Raw genomic sequence first — 13,801 nt, 5'->3', positions numbered from 1 at the left:
AGCATCGCAAGGTCATGTTAATGCCCCACATATCCAGGCACCATTTGGGAAAGAAGCAGGAAGAACAGGAAGAAATCCGAGATGCTGCGCACTTACCAGAAGAGAGTAAGTTTCCTAAAACACCATGTTTAAACTGGCAGAGTCTCAGATTCAATTGATGGAAAGTTATACTTTGTTCCTTTTTAATCCCACTAGCCAAAATGGTGGAATTCATGAGAAAAATTTGATTTATCTGTGGAAAATACACATTTCTTAAGCATAGAAATAAACCTACTGGTGTATGAACATTTGATTTATGACAAAAATGGTACTGCAGCGCAGTAGGGAAAGTGTTCTTTTCAATTTATGTGAAATTGGGACAATTAGATTACCGTATAGGGGGAAATGAAGCAGTCACTACATTGCTCCATACACAGATATCAAGTCAAGGTAGCAAAACAAAATGTCTAATTGAACTGTGCTGCCCAATAAGAAGCCACAAGCCACATGTGGCTGTTAAACACTTGAAAAGTTTGAAATTGACTACCATAAATTGAGATATCATTTTGAAGACTCAGCATGATTTCTAAAATGTAAAATATCTCATTGATCATTTTATACTGATTACATGCTGATAGTATGATATTTAAAATATGTTGGCTAAAATATATTATTAAAATTAAATTCACCTGATTCTTTTTACTTTTTAAATGTAAAAATGTTTAAGTTCTACATGTACTTCTTAGAGTTCTCTTGAGTAGCTCTAAGCCAGAAGAAAATAGTGGAGAATATCTTCTTAATTTATGTAAGAAAAAAATTATTTAAATTGGATGGAAAAATCACTGATCATAATGGAAAGGAATGATAAATTGAACTACACTAAAATTAAAATTTCTGTTCATCAAAACACACCATTAAGTAAATTAAAGATAAATTATGGAGTGGGAGAATGTTTTGGCAACACAAAAAACTAACAAAGGACTGGTAGATAAAATGTGTAAAGCATCTACTACAAATCAATTTTTAATGGGCAAGAGGTTTTAATAGTCAATTCAAAAAAAAAGGAAAAAAAAGAAATCTGAATGGCCAGTAAGCACAGAAAAAGGTACTCAGCTTTATCAAAGTAGTAAAAATGAAAATTACCACAATGAAGTATGGCTGTATATCTACCAGAAGGGGCTACAATGGAAAAGGTTTATAATACCAAGTTTTGGCAAGGACATGAAGTCTCCAACAGATTACATCAGAGACTGATGTAACCAATTTGAAAATCGATTTGCCACTGTCAAACAAAGTTTAAGATACACACACCCAAACATTTCCTCCCTTAGATATGCTCCCAGTACAAATGTATCCATTCATGTACTGCAACACACATGTAGGAAGGTCTGCAACAGCATGACTCGTAAAAGCCCAAAACTGGAAATAACCCAAACTGCAATGAAAATGAGTGAGTTACAATCTCAAGAAACAAACAAATGAAACAAACAAAATATTGAATGTAAGAAGCCACACCAAAGGACTCTTTGTGATATAATATGATTTATACAAAATGTAAAAACAAGCAAAGTAAAACTCAAGTAGTGGGTGATGAATACTTAGAAGAGTGTAGTTGAGAAAGGCTAGCAGGGCTTCCTTGGTGTTGGTAATATTCTATTCTTGAGTTAAGTGGTAGTCACATAAAGTTTTATCTTAAAGTGATTCACTATTTCATGCATTTCTCTGAATTCATGTTATAGTTTACAATTTAAAAGACTAGATGAGCTACTACTTTCCTTTTAGGTTTGAATAATAGTTTAATATTTGCCACCCTACTACAAGTACTTACTCTATAGCCCACCACATATGGTTATTTCAGCTATGGCTTCTTGCCTGTCTTACTCTTCGACAAGCTTCCAAGAGATGTAAAATTTTCGATCACCATATTCATGTTCTTAATTCTCAGTAATCCAGCCCACCTATACATTAATGTTTATATGTCAGCATAATGTTATCAGTTCATTTTTAGTCTCTGCATATCCATGCAATATTTTTTGCATTTAAATTGGACTGCATTGCTCATTGAAAGAATAAAATTAAAATACAACCTTCTAAATATCATGTAAAAAGTTAGAAAATTAAATATAACATTCCTAACCTCACCTGACTTCATTTTCTCAGGTAACAGGTGTAAACCTCAGCCTCCTATCCACATCATTTTTATGTAACCACAAGATACTGTCTTTTAAACTTTCCACATCAACTCACAAAGAACTTGGGTACTTACCTGACTTTTTTCTTGGTAAAATATACCACAGAGGAAGCCATAAACATTAATGATGGTCTCCCCTGTTTTATCAGTTTTCTCAGGCTGCCACAAACAATACAACAGACTTAGTGTCTTAAAATATCAGAAATTTATTCTCTTATAGTTCTGGAGATCAGATGCCCAAAGATGAGGGGTCAGCAGGGCCACAAACTTTCCAGAGGCGCTAGAGGAAAATCTTTCCCTGCTTCTTCCAGGTTCAAGTGGTCATTAGCATTCCTTGGCTTGTGGCCCATCATTGCAATATCTGCCTCCCTCTTGACCTCACATTCTCTTTTCTGTCTGTGTCTTTGCTTCTGTCTTGTATAAGGAATTTGTCATTAGGATCTACCAGGATAATCTAGGATGATTCATCTCAAGATGTTTAACTTTTTTTTTTAATTTTTTTATTTAATTCTTGTTCAAATACAGTTTTCTGACTTATATTCCCAGCCCTGCCTGCCCCCCACCCCGTGCTCCCCACCTCCCTCCCATTTCCGCCCCCCACCCTTAGTTATTGTCTATGTGTCCTTTATACTTGTTCATGTGAGTCCATTCCCTTTTCCCCTATGATTCTCTCCACTTAATCATACCTGCAAAGACCCTTTTTCCAAATGAGATCATATTCCCTTGTTCAGAAAGGGAACTTAAAGGGTAAAATTTGAAACTGGCTCCCATATACAGAAGGTTCCCTTGTTCAGAAAGGGAACCCATTATAACTGTTATTGTTGGAGAAGGTTATGGGGAGGACCTGACCCCTGGTTGACTTGAGAGCCAGCCTCAGGTAGTCAGCCTCTCAATCCCCACCCAGTCCTTGGATGTACACTCTGCCTACCACTCCCACAGTAGAATCCAGTTTGAAGGACATAGCCTTGACAGAGAAGATATTGTTGAGACCATCTGGACTGTATACCTGATTTAATCCTGTTAAGGCCTCTATAAAAACTTGTAAGATTCTGGCAGGCAGATGTGATCTATTTGTCTAGTGGCCTCCCAAAACAAACCTGATATGTAAGCTCCCTTGCTTACATATTAAACTTGCCACTACCAATCTGGAGTGGCCTGCCTCGTTCTTCAGTTTCTCCTTGCCCTCTGTATATGGGAGCCAGCTTCAAATTTTACCCAGGGAAACTCCCAAGGTTACGAACCACAAGTTATGCAAACACAAGGAAAGAAACAAAAAAAATTGAAAGGATTCAAGAATAATAGAAGCAATGATACTATTTTGGGTGGGACTCTACAGTTAAATTTCTAACAAAATTATATAAATTACATATTCATTTTCATACACCACACATGCTTAAATTATAAACCCATAGAAGAACAGTAACTAGGTTTTACTTGACTTTGAATCCTAACACCTAACCTAGTGCTCTTGACATAGTAAATGCTCAGGAAATAATAGCAAATGAACACATTGCATGTAAAATAACTTACAGTTACTTAAGGACCACCATTTTTGTCTAGACTTAGATTTGGCTTTAACATAAGGAAACAGAATTGCTATTTTTTTCTATCTAAAAGAAGCCTAAAAATCTAGCATCATATTACTCACTGACAATAAAAATTGACACCCAGGGAGAAAAAGGAAGAAATGAAGTAGATGACAAAACAGGTACAGATATTTTTGCTATAGGAAACTTAAAGGAACCTTAAAGAGGTACAGAGAAAATGATGGAGCCTTGGTCAAAGCATTCTGACATGTCCTAGGATGCTTTTACAAAAGCCCATATGAATAGCACCAAAGACATGAATGGCAGAGAAAAGAATGAAGACACTCAGAGAATTGACCACAAGGTAGAAGGAAAAAATTTCCTGACATAAGAGTAGGATTGAGATGATATCTTGGAAAGAGTGAATAGCCCACCTACACACAACTTCTCAATGAAAATAGAAACTATAACATCAGTAATATAAAATGACTGTCCAAGTATATAAAACCAATGCTAGAAGTTGTAAAACAGGAGCCAGAGGTTTATTCTGAGACATGATAAAAATTATACTTCTTTAAATAAAAATTCAAAACATGATCATTTTGTTATCACTCAAGTGTCTGTATCCAGTTTATATCATACCTGTTCACCTACCCACAGAAAAGTGCATGTGTGTGTAAGCACACGTGTGTGCATGCACACTGATGCATAAAAAAAATTTGTTCTGTATTGATTGTATGATATTCTGGTCAGGATCAGCTATAGTTTCTTTCTTGGTATATGTGATTATGTGAAAATTGTGTCAATACAGAACTTGTTATAATTGTTAGAAAAATTCCTACAAGATTACCCAGTGAGTTATAAAGGATAAAATCTGCATAAAAATATGCTGTCACCATCAAAATATTTAGTCTTACAATAAAGATTAAGAGTTAGATAATGTACTTATCTAACTCCCAATCTGCAAAATTCCCAATGACATGATAGTAAAATGACAAAAATATCCTAAGAACACTAATAAGAAAAAGAACTTTCACCGAGCAGAGTAGAGATACTAACAATTTTTCTGGAAGTTGGAAAGAGAAAGCAGCTATCCAGAAAGGTCACAGCAGAGCCTACTGCAGAAATGGCCCCTGGTCCATCTAAGAAAGCCCACAAGAGACCCAGGGAAGCCAAAGCTGGAGGCAGAGGATGGCAATGGAAAGGGGAGCAGAAATCTACAGGATTTACGTCTGTCTATACAATTACTCCTCTCCTGCTTTCCCTCTCTACTGCCAAACATTTTGGCCCTCCACTGAGTTTGCATCCATTCACAAGACATAACATCTGCTCTAAAGAAATTGCTCTTCTACCTCTGGGCCATCAGAATAAATCCCATATCCTTTTGGAAATGGTTCCTGCAGGTGTCCTGCAGGCCTCTCCTCTCTGCCTGATACAAAGGGCACAGGGGCAGCACTACCAGACTTCGACTACACCTTCCCCATGAAGATGAATACACAAACAGGAATCTCTGAGACCTGGGGGAAAGCACACAAAACCAAAAATCAAAGGCAAACAAGTAGAACAGCTGACCCAAAACTGTTGAGAATTTTAAAAATCTAGAACAACTTAATTTTTATCCTAATTAAGATTCTAAGAGTCTGAGAATGCTAAACACTGTACCTGTAAGATTAGCATAGGTTGCTTCCATGTCTTGACAGAGAAAGATAAATACCATATAATCTTACTCATAAGTGGGATAAAAAAACTAATCCATAGATACAGAGAACTGATTGCAGATTAGTGGTTGCCAGCGGTCTGGGGTGTGGAGGGTGAGAGGAGCAAAGTAGGTGTAGATGGTTAAAAGGTAGATACTCCCAGCTATAAAGTAAGTCATATGGATGTAATGTACAACATGGTGACTATGGTTAATCATAGTAGACTATATATTTGAAAGTTACTAAGAGGGTAAATCTTAAAATTTCTCATTACAAGAAAAATATCTGTATGTGTGGTGATAGATGGTAACTAGACTTACTGTGGTGATCATTTGCAATATATACAAATATCAAATCATTATGTTGCACACCAGAAATGAATATAATGTTATATGTAAATTATATCTTTTTTGACAGATTAGAATAGTTTTTTTATGTCAATGGAGCATTCAGTGAATTTTAAAAATTGCCTTGGGAAGCTAAAATGTGTTTGCTAAAATTTTTAACCCACTAGAAGAGCTAGAAGATACAACTGAAAAAAATGAAAACGAAAATATGAGGGAAAAGGAGACAGACAGACCAGTGCTTCTCAAACATTAATATGCATTCAGTTCACCTGGAGATCATGTTAAATTGCAAATGCTGATTTCAATGATGGCAGATTCTGTAATTCCTAACAAGCATCCAAATGACACCATTGTTGCTGGTACACAGGCCACATTTTGCGTAGTAAAAACTTAAAAGAAATGTACCTGTGAAATTTAAGAGTAGTCAAAAACCTTTTTTTAATAACAAGAAGAAAGTTCTAAGAGTGGAGTCCAGTATCAGTCTCAGACTCTCATTTGTCAGATTTAAAAAGGAGCTCAGAGTGGTCACATCTCCTGAGCGTGGCTGGGTCCTCTTACAGTATTCTCCTCCCTCCCGCCTCCTTCCAGCTCCCCCAAGGCCCCCAGCTTTCCCAGACGAGGTTGTTCCCCTCTTCAGATTGTTGACTCCTCAGATCAATTCAGAGAATCATGGTTAACTCAATGCTGTCTTGCTTAGGAAGGCAAAGTTTAATAACGACAGAATTAAGACTCATCATGGTAACATGTACCAAATGACCTCTAATTTAGAGTACAATGAAACCAGGAATATTCACTTTCTTTATCTAAACATTTTGAATGTGACTCTCATATGAAAAGAGAGACAATCATAACAATATTCTGACACTGGCTCTCCTTTTCTTACTACTAAGGTAATATAATCAGGCACAAATTATTTTTTCCATTAAATTTATTGGGGTGACATTGGTTAATAGGATCATATAGGTTTTAAGAGTACACTTATATAACACTAGATCTAAACAGTAATAAAGTTACCCTGTTCATGAAGTTACATAGTTTGAATTTATGGATTTTCAACTACATTGCATGCATGGTTTGTTGTTTTTAAAGAACTTCTAAAGATAAAAGAAACATTACATACTTTAGTAAATGATACTTGAATATTCAGGTAGCTGGTGAATCAAGAGGCTTGCTAACCTTGTTTTGCAAATTTAATTTTTTGTTTAAAATGTCTATTATACACTAATTGCTTTAGAGATTGAAATTTAACTTTTGCTTGAAAGCTCTTTATCACATACTAATTGTTAAACAAAATCTTTTTAAAGAGTTCCAAACTGAAACTACTGACCATTTTCTTTGCCTATAAGTAGAAGCAATGTAATACTTTCATAATCATAACTGAGGGAAACATGACTGTTTATAAAACCATTTGAGAAAGAATGGGGCATTTATTTTAAAAAATCTCTAAAAATTTTCAAGTTTTTAAAAAACACATTCTTCTTAAGAGGAAAATATAAACTCTGATCCTCAAAAAACTTCTTGGCAACTCAGGAAGTGTAATTTTTGCTGAAAAAAATATTGCTGCCACAGTACAGCCCCACTGAGGAGAGACGCAGAAAGACAGTGGTGAATGGAAGTCCCTCCAGCGACTTAAACTTGGTAGGTGGGTTTTAATAAAAATGTTGAGAAGCACCCTGGCCAGGTAGTTCAGTTGGTTAGAGCCTGATCCTAATACACCATAGTGGCAAGTTCGATCTCCAGTCAGGGCACATACAAGAAGCAACCAGAAAGTGCATTTATAAGTGGAACAACAAATTGATGGTTTCTTTCTCTCTCTCTTTCTCCATCCCTTTTCCCCTCTCTCTCTAAAATCAAATTTTAAAAGTTTTATAAAAGAAAATGTGAAGCTTTGGCCCCAGTGACCAGAAGCACCAGAAAGGCTAAAAGTGCTAAAAATAAACTTTGCCTCTATTATAGACTAAATGTTTGTACCCCTCCCAAAATTCATATGTTGAAATTTTAACCCCAGGGTGATAACAGGGCATCTGGGAAGGGACTAGGTATCCCTATAAAGGGAACCCAGAGGGCTCCTTTGCACCTTCCATCATGTGAGGACACAGTGAGAGAAGTCAGCCGTGTAGGAACCAGGAAGTGGGACCTCAGCAAATGCGAACTTACTGGCACCTTGATCTCAGACTTCCCAGCCTCCAGAACTGTGGGAAATAAATGTTTGTCATATACGCCATAGTATTTGTGTTATAATAGCCCAAACACTAAGACAGCCTGTTCATAATTTATCTTACAGTCAGGCCAAAGTATCTCAGCTGAGAACTACTGATTTAAAAGACACATTAGACAAAATAAGATCTGAAAACAGACATTCCGTAGGAGCCACTGGGTTCCATGACTCAGTCAAGAAAATACTCACGTGGGACGTATCTTCCCAATATGTTCAGGGTAGCTTTCACTTCACTTTCAAGATTTACAGGTTATTTCTCATAGGAGCCATCTTCAAAGGTATCTTTATTATTTTTGCCTCTTCTATATAGATTTTCAGTATACTGTGGCCATTGTCCCTTTGTTTTCTCCTGGTCAGATAAGCTGCTTCCTTCTTGGTTGTTCAGCATTCTAATCTAGGTTTGAATTTTCCTTTTATTTTGACTTTTCTGGTAGAGATCTGTTCTTTTATCATCTTGGTTCTTCTCTTCTATCTCCTTAGATTGAAAATCACAAAATTTCTAGAATCATAGGATTTGCTTCTATAATTAGTCATTGAAACTACATTCAGGATGCTACCCCTGTTTTCGTCACCTTTAACTCTGGACTCTAAACCTGTCTTTAATAATTCTTAGTTCCTTCTGTCCTGGGTCTTGATTTTTCTTTACTTTTTACATCAAAAGTGTCAGACAAGGCACCATACAAAGGCGAAGGTGTCAAACAAGAGTACATTTATCCTCCTATCTGTTTAATCTGTATGCAGAACATCTGTGAAGCCCAGGGACAAACCCAGAGAAACAAAGAGTAAAAATTGTCATAAGATATCAATTAAGATATGCAGATGGCACCATCTTAATGGCTGGAAGTAGCGATGATTTTAAACGACGTCTGGTGAAACTGAAAGAACAAAGTGCCAAAGCAGGACTCCATTTGGACATCAAAGTGACAAAAATCATGACTGGAAAAGACATGCACGACTTATAAACAGTGCAGACATCAAAACTGTTAAAGAGTTTGCTAACCTTAGTTCAGACATCAGTTCAAATAAAGACTGCAGCCAAGCAAGTCAAGAAAAGTCTGAGACTCAGAAAGGCAGCAATGGAAGATTTAGGAAAGATCACCAATAGCAAAGATGTCTCCCTGGAGACCCAGGCTAAGATTATCCACAGCCTCATATTCCTTACCAGTGTGTACAGAGGAAGCACTTGGACAGTGGAAAAAGCGGATGAGAAAAGAACTGGTTTGTTTGAAACACAGAATTGAAAGAGAACTCTAGGGATACCATGGACTGCCAGAACGATGGAGAAGTGGGTCCTAGAGCAAACTCGTCCTAAAACATCACTGGAGGCAAAAATAACAAAACTTCACTGTGACAAAAATGAAGCTGCCCTCATGCAGGCACATCATGAAGAGGACGGGATCTTTGGAAAAGATGAAAAGCACAGGCACGTGTCTCCCGAGCGGAGCAAGGCTGCCGAGGACAGGATATTGTGGTCGCGTCACTCATTCGTAAGATCAGAGCAACTGGAGTCAGGCGTCAGAGCAACTCAATGACATGTAACACACTCAGACTTCTACACATAGCAAAGAATACCAAACTGGGTTTTAAAACACAGTTCCTGTCCATAAAAAACTGCCATGTTAAAATCTCCATTACCGTCCATTATCCAGCATTATCTACCAATGCATCATTCTAGAAACACTAGCTTCCTGGAACCTATTTTAAGAATTGAAACTTCTAAACCTGTAAGGTGTAGGAAGGCACACACATAAACACAGGCACACACATCCACACACAGAAAGCCTGTTCTAACTTTGGATTTCTTGTTTTGGGATTTCTTCTAAGACTGCCAGAGTGAATTGTACAAAATCCCTGACAATGTCCTTGTTATCATCACCTTTGCTTCTAATCTCTGCCTCTCTCTCATCTCTTTTTTCTATCACCTGTGACTTACTGAGACTCTCAGATTTCACACAGGAAGTCTGCCTTTTACTAACATCCCTACCCTCTATAGCCCTTCTCACCTTCTGTTTATACAGAGAATGAACTAAACATCATCGTGTTGTGGTTTTCGTTGTCTTTGCACATTGAACAAGTGAGTTTGGAATACTTCTCCAAATAAAAACTCTCATTTTTAATACTTCTGACTTTTGGATTCAGTGCCACTCAGATGTTTGAAAGGGTGCCAGATAACCAAAGTTCATTGTAAGTAAATGTAATGATTCTAAGTTTCTTCATCATAGTTTCAACAGTGATAAATTTGCAAGTCTGTTTTTATTAAAAGTGGGTATAACAAGTGGTCTTCTGATGAATGTCTCACTTCTGAAGAAACATTTTTCCATGTAGTACTGCTATGGATGTGCTAAGACACTCTGATTTACTCATTTATTTAATGAGCATTTGTCAATTTTCTGTTATCTTTGAAGTTCCTTGCTAGGCACTGGTAATATAAAGATAAGAAACATATAGTCCCTCCTCTCAAGGATTCAAGCATCTATGGACAAAACAAGCAGGTAGCTGACTAATTTTTACCCAATTTGATAAATACCCTAGCAGAAACAAACACAAGGCACAGTGGGAACTCAGAAGGGAGATTTAACTCTGCTTGGTGGAATCTAGGATGTCCTCACACGAAGTGACCTCTGAGCTATATCTTGAAGTTTAGCTCAGTAGCTGGGTAGAAGTTTGGCAGACCAACAACCTATGAATAAGATAATAAAGAAACTACAAGTGCCAAGGCATGGAAGCACATGTAGCAATATATCTAGAGGATTAGGTACTTACAATTAAATGAAGGGAATAAATCACAGAAGTGGACGAGCATAACCCAGAGTTTCAATAACTTATATACCATACTGAAGACTGGATTTTAAGCTGAGATGCCACTGAAGATTTTATGGATAAGAGTTGGATGATCAGATCTGTATTTTAAAATATTGCTCTGACCATATTACAGGAAAAAATTGGAGCAAGGTAAGATGAGAAACCAGATGAGCAGTGAAAAGAAATAATAAGAGCCTAACTCTAGTGGTAGCCAGAGGTGGGAGCAGAGGAGAGAGACTAGAAGACATTTGGGAGATAAAATAAATATGCATGTGGAGGAAATAGAGAAAGGGGGGAAGGGGAGTAACAGAGGAGGAAAAGTCAAGCAAGATACTTAGGTTTCCTTCATGAGACGTCAATGATGGCAGGGGCTTCCCTGGATTAAAAGACTGAGGGGCAGGAAAAGGTTTGGAGGACAAAATGAAGAGTTTGTTTCGGAAATGTTGAGTTTAAATATACTGTGGGATACCCTATTGGAGATAAACGAGAGGTTGTTGTATATAAGTTAGGATCTCTGGAGCAAGGTAAGAACAAAACAGGACATATGTAGGTAGTAGCTTAGGTAAAACTCCCCATCAAATCACCACTTGTATTGGAAACCACACATAATAATATCACACTTAGGAATTAAATGAGCATAGAAACCCTGCCCACATGGAGATTAATATGAAGAATCAGTTGAAGTCACGTCCTGGCCCTCTCGTAGTGTCTGTGCTTCTCAGGCATTGGGCTGTGGGTGCTCCTCGGCTGTCCACACACCCACTTCTGAGCAACTTGAGGGGCTAGAGGCACAACTTGGAGAACTATTGGCAAAGACTGGCATCCTGATGGTGGGGGCCTACAAGGAGAGGATGAAGCCCTTGCTTGGTAGGACGTTGGTGCCCAAGAAGAACCAGACTGCCATTTATGAACTCCTTTAAGGAGGAAGTCGTGGTGGCCAAGAGGGATGTGCACATGTCTAAACACCCTGAGCTGTGAGACAAGAATGCGCATCTAATCATGTCATGAAGGCCATGCAATCTCTCAAATCATGAGGCTAAATGAGGGAAGAATTTGCCTGGAGATATTTCTACTGGTACCTTACCATCCAGGGCATCCAGTACCTCCATGATTATTTCACCTAACCCCTGAGATCATGCCCTTCACTTTACGCTGCCATCAGCCTGAGACTGGTAGACCAAGGTACAAAGGTCCAGAGAGCGAACAACCTTCAAGACTCACACTGAGGGAAAGCCGACAGCGACACGTACAAATGGAGTGCTGTTCCCCCTGGTGCCGACAAGAAAGCAGCCAAGTCCAGGGCTGGATCACCAACTGAATTCCAGTGTAGAAGAGAATTTGGTCATGGACATGGCCAACCACCTTGGTAAAGTTGGAGGAATTATTTTGTGTTGCATAAACTTGCCGTCAGAAAAAAAATCAGTCAGAGTCACTAAGGCATTGGCTCTGTACTCTGATAAGACAAATCCATATAATACTTCTAAAGTGAAACTATGATTTTCTTTAACCTTGCAGGTTATCAAAACCAAATTATCTCTCTTCTCTCACTGAGGTTCTATTTATTTATGCATTAAACTTATATATTTGCTAATTAATGTGGCCCAAATATCGATAGCCATATCTGTTCAGCCCTGACTTGACTTCTGAGATGATGGGCAAGAGAAACCTTGACCAAATCAGGGGTCTAATTTGCATTGTTCTACACTAGATTTTTTAAAGTGTTTACTAAAAAATGAAATAATTATGTCACACATTGAAATAAATGATACTCGGTTATTTCTGTCATTCCAACTTTTTAAGTGTTTACTTCACACAATAAATGCTGACCTTCAAAAAAAATCAGCACAATGACCTCCTGCTATGATCATTGTGCCACTTCACACGGCATTTACCATCATCTCATCCAAATTACACAGCTCAGACAATAAATAGCCTTAATCAGTAAAAACAAAAAACAATTTGGTCAAAGTCCAAGCTTCTTCCTGAATCTTACTTCAATATAGTTAGATTTTGCAAGATGATAGGTTCTAATCATATCCTGATTGGTACAGATTTTTACTGAGTTTATGCAAAAATGAATGCACATTAAGAAAGTTAGTCCATGCATACTGCTATGGGATTCTGTCTAAAGTTATGTGGTCACCCACAGCTGGAAACATGCTAAAATAATAAGCCTACAGTTGGAAATGCTGTTTTAATTATGAATTTATTTTCTATTTTTAGATAGTACTAATCTCCACTTACTTGCATTAAAGATACATTATTTTAATTTAAATTTGTATTCTTTAAAATGTTTATATATAGAAAATTAAGAAAATACATCACTGACATGTATAATAGTTTCTACATTCAGAAAATTCCTAAGAGAGGTTTTATTTTCATCTCAGAGAGAAAAAAGAAGATAGTCACTAATTTATGTGCTTAATTTGATTAGATAACTAGGGTTTAAGATGTGTTCACTTGATGGAAAAAATGGTATCATGAATATCGGAAGTATAAAACACATATTTAGAAGTCAGACAAAAAAACTGCACTATCCTACTTTTCATCTCTTAGCTTCCAGATTATCTCTAAACTATCAAGGAAGGAAACATTTACTGAGAAGCCACCTATCCAATCACAAGATAATACACAATGTACATAATTTAATATTTCCTATGTGCTTTACTATTGGGCTCACTTCATAAAAGGAAAAAAAAGAAGCCTACCTAAAGGCCTTGTGGTGATTCTAAAATATGATTGTAAATATGAATCTAAATATTTGATTCACAATTTTTTTGCAAAAGTGGAAATTAATTCTCATCCTCTTGAGTGTAGGTTGGACTTAGTGACTTAGTATACAGCCAAAGTTTTGCTTCGTGATTTCTGAGACTATGTCATCAAAGACACTGAGACTTGGAAGGCTCACCTTTGGGCAGACTAGCTGCCATGACTTGAGAATATTCAAGCAGCCTGTACTAGTCAATTTGAGCTCCCATAACAAAATGACACAGACTAGGCAGCTTAAACAACAGAAATTGATTTCTCACAGTTTTGGAGGT

The 13,801-nt window shown here is 37.2% G+C and overlaps 1 pseudogene; it reads left to right on the top strand.

Moving 5' to 3' along the window:
* The first annotated feature begins 9,235 nt into the window (after positions 1–9,235).
* On the top strand, positions 9,236–12,130 carry LOC118987690 (40S ribosomal protein S10-like; annotated as a pseudogene).
* Positions 12,131–13,801: the final 1,671 nt, after the last annotated feature.

This window comes from Sturnira hondurensis, unplaced genomic scaffold (assembly GCF_014824575.4).
Source record: "Sturnira hondurensis isolate 20B ecotype Veracruz unplaced genomic scaffold, ASM1482457v3 Scaffold0005329, whole genome shotgun sequence".
In the NCBI taxonomy this organism is placed as follows: Eukaryota; Metazoa; Chordata; class Mammalia; order Chiroptera; family Phyllostomidae; genus Sturnira; species Sturnira hondurensis.
This window is presented reverse-complemented; position numbering and strand designations above follow the sequence as displayed.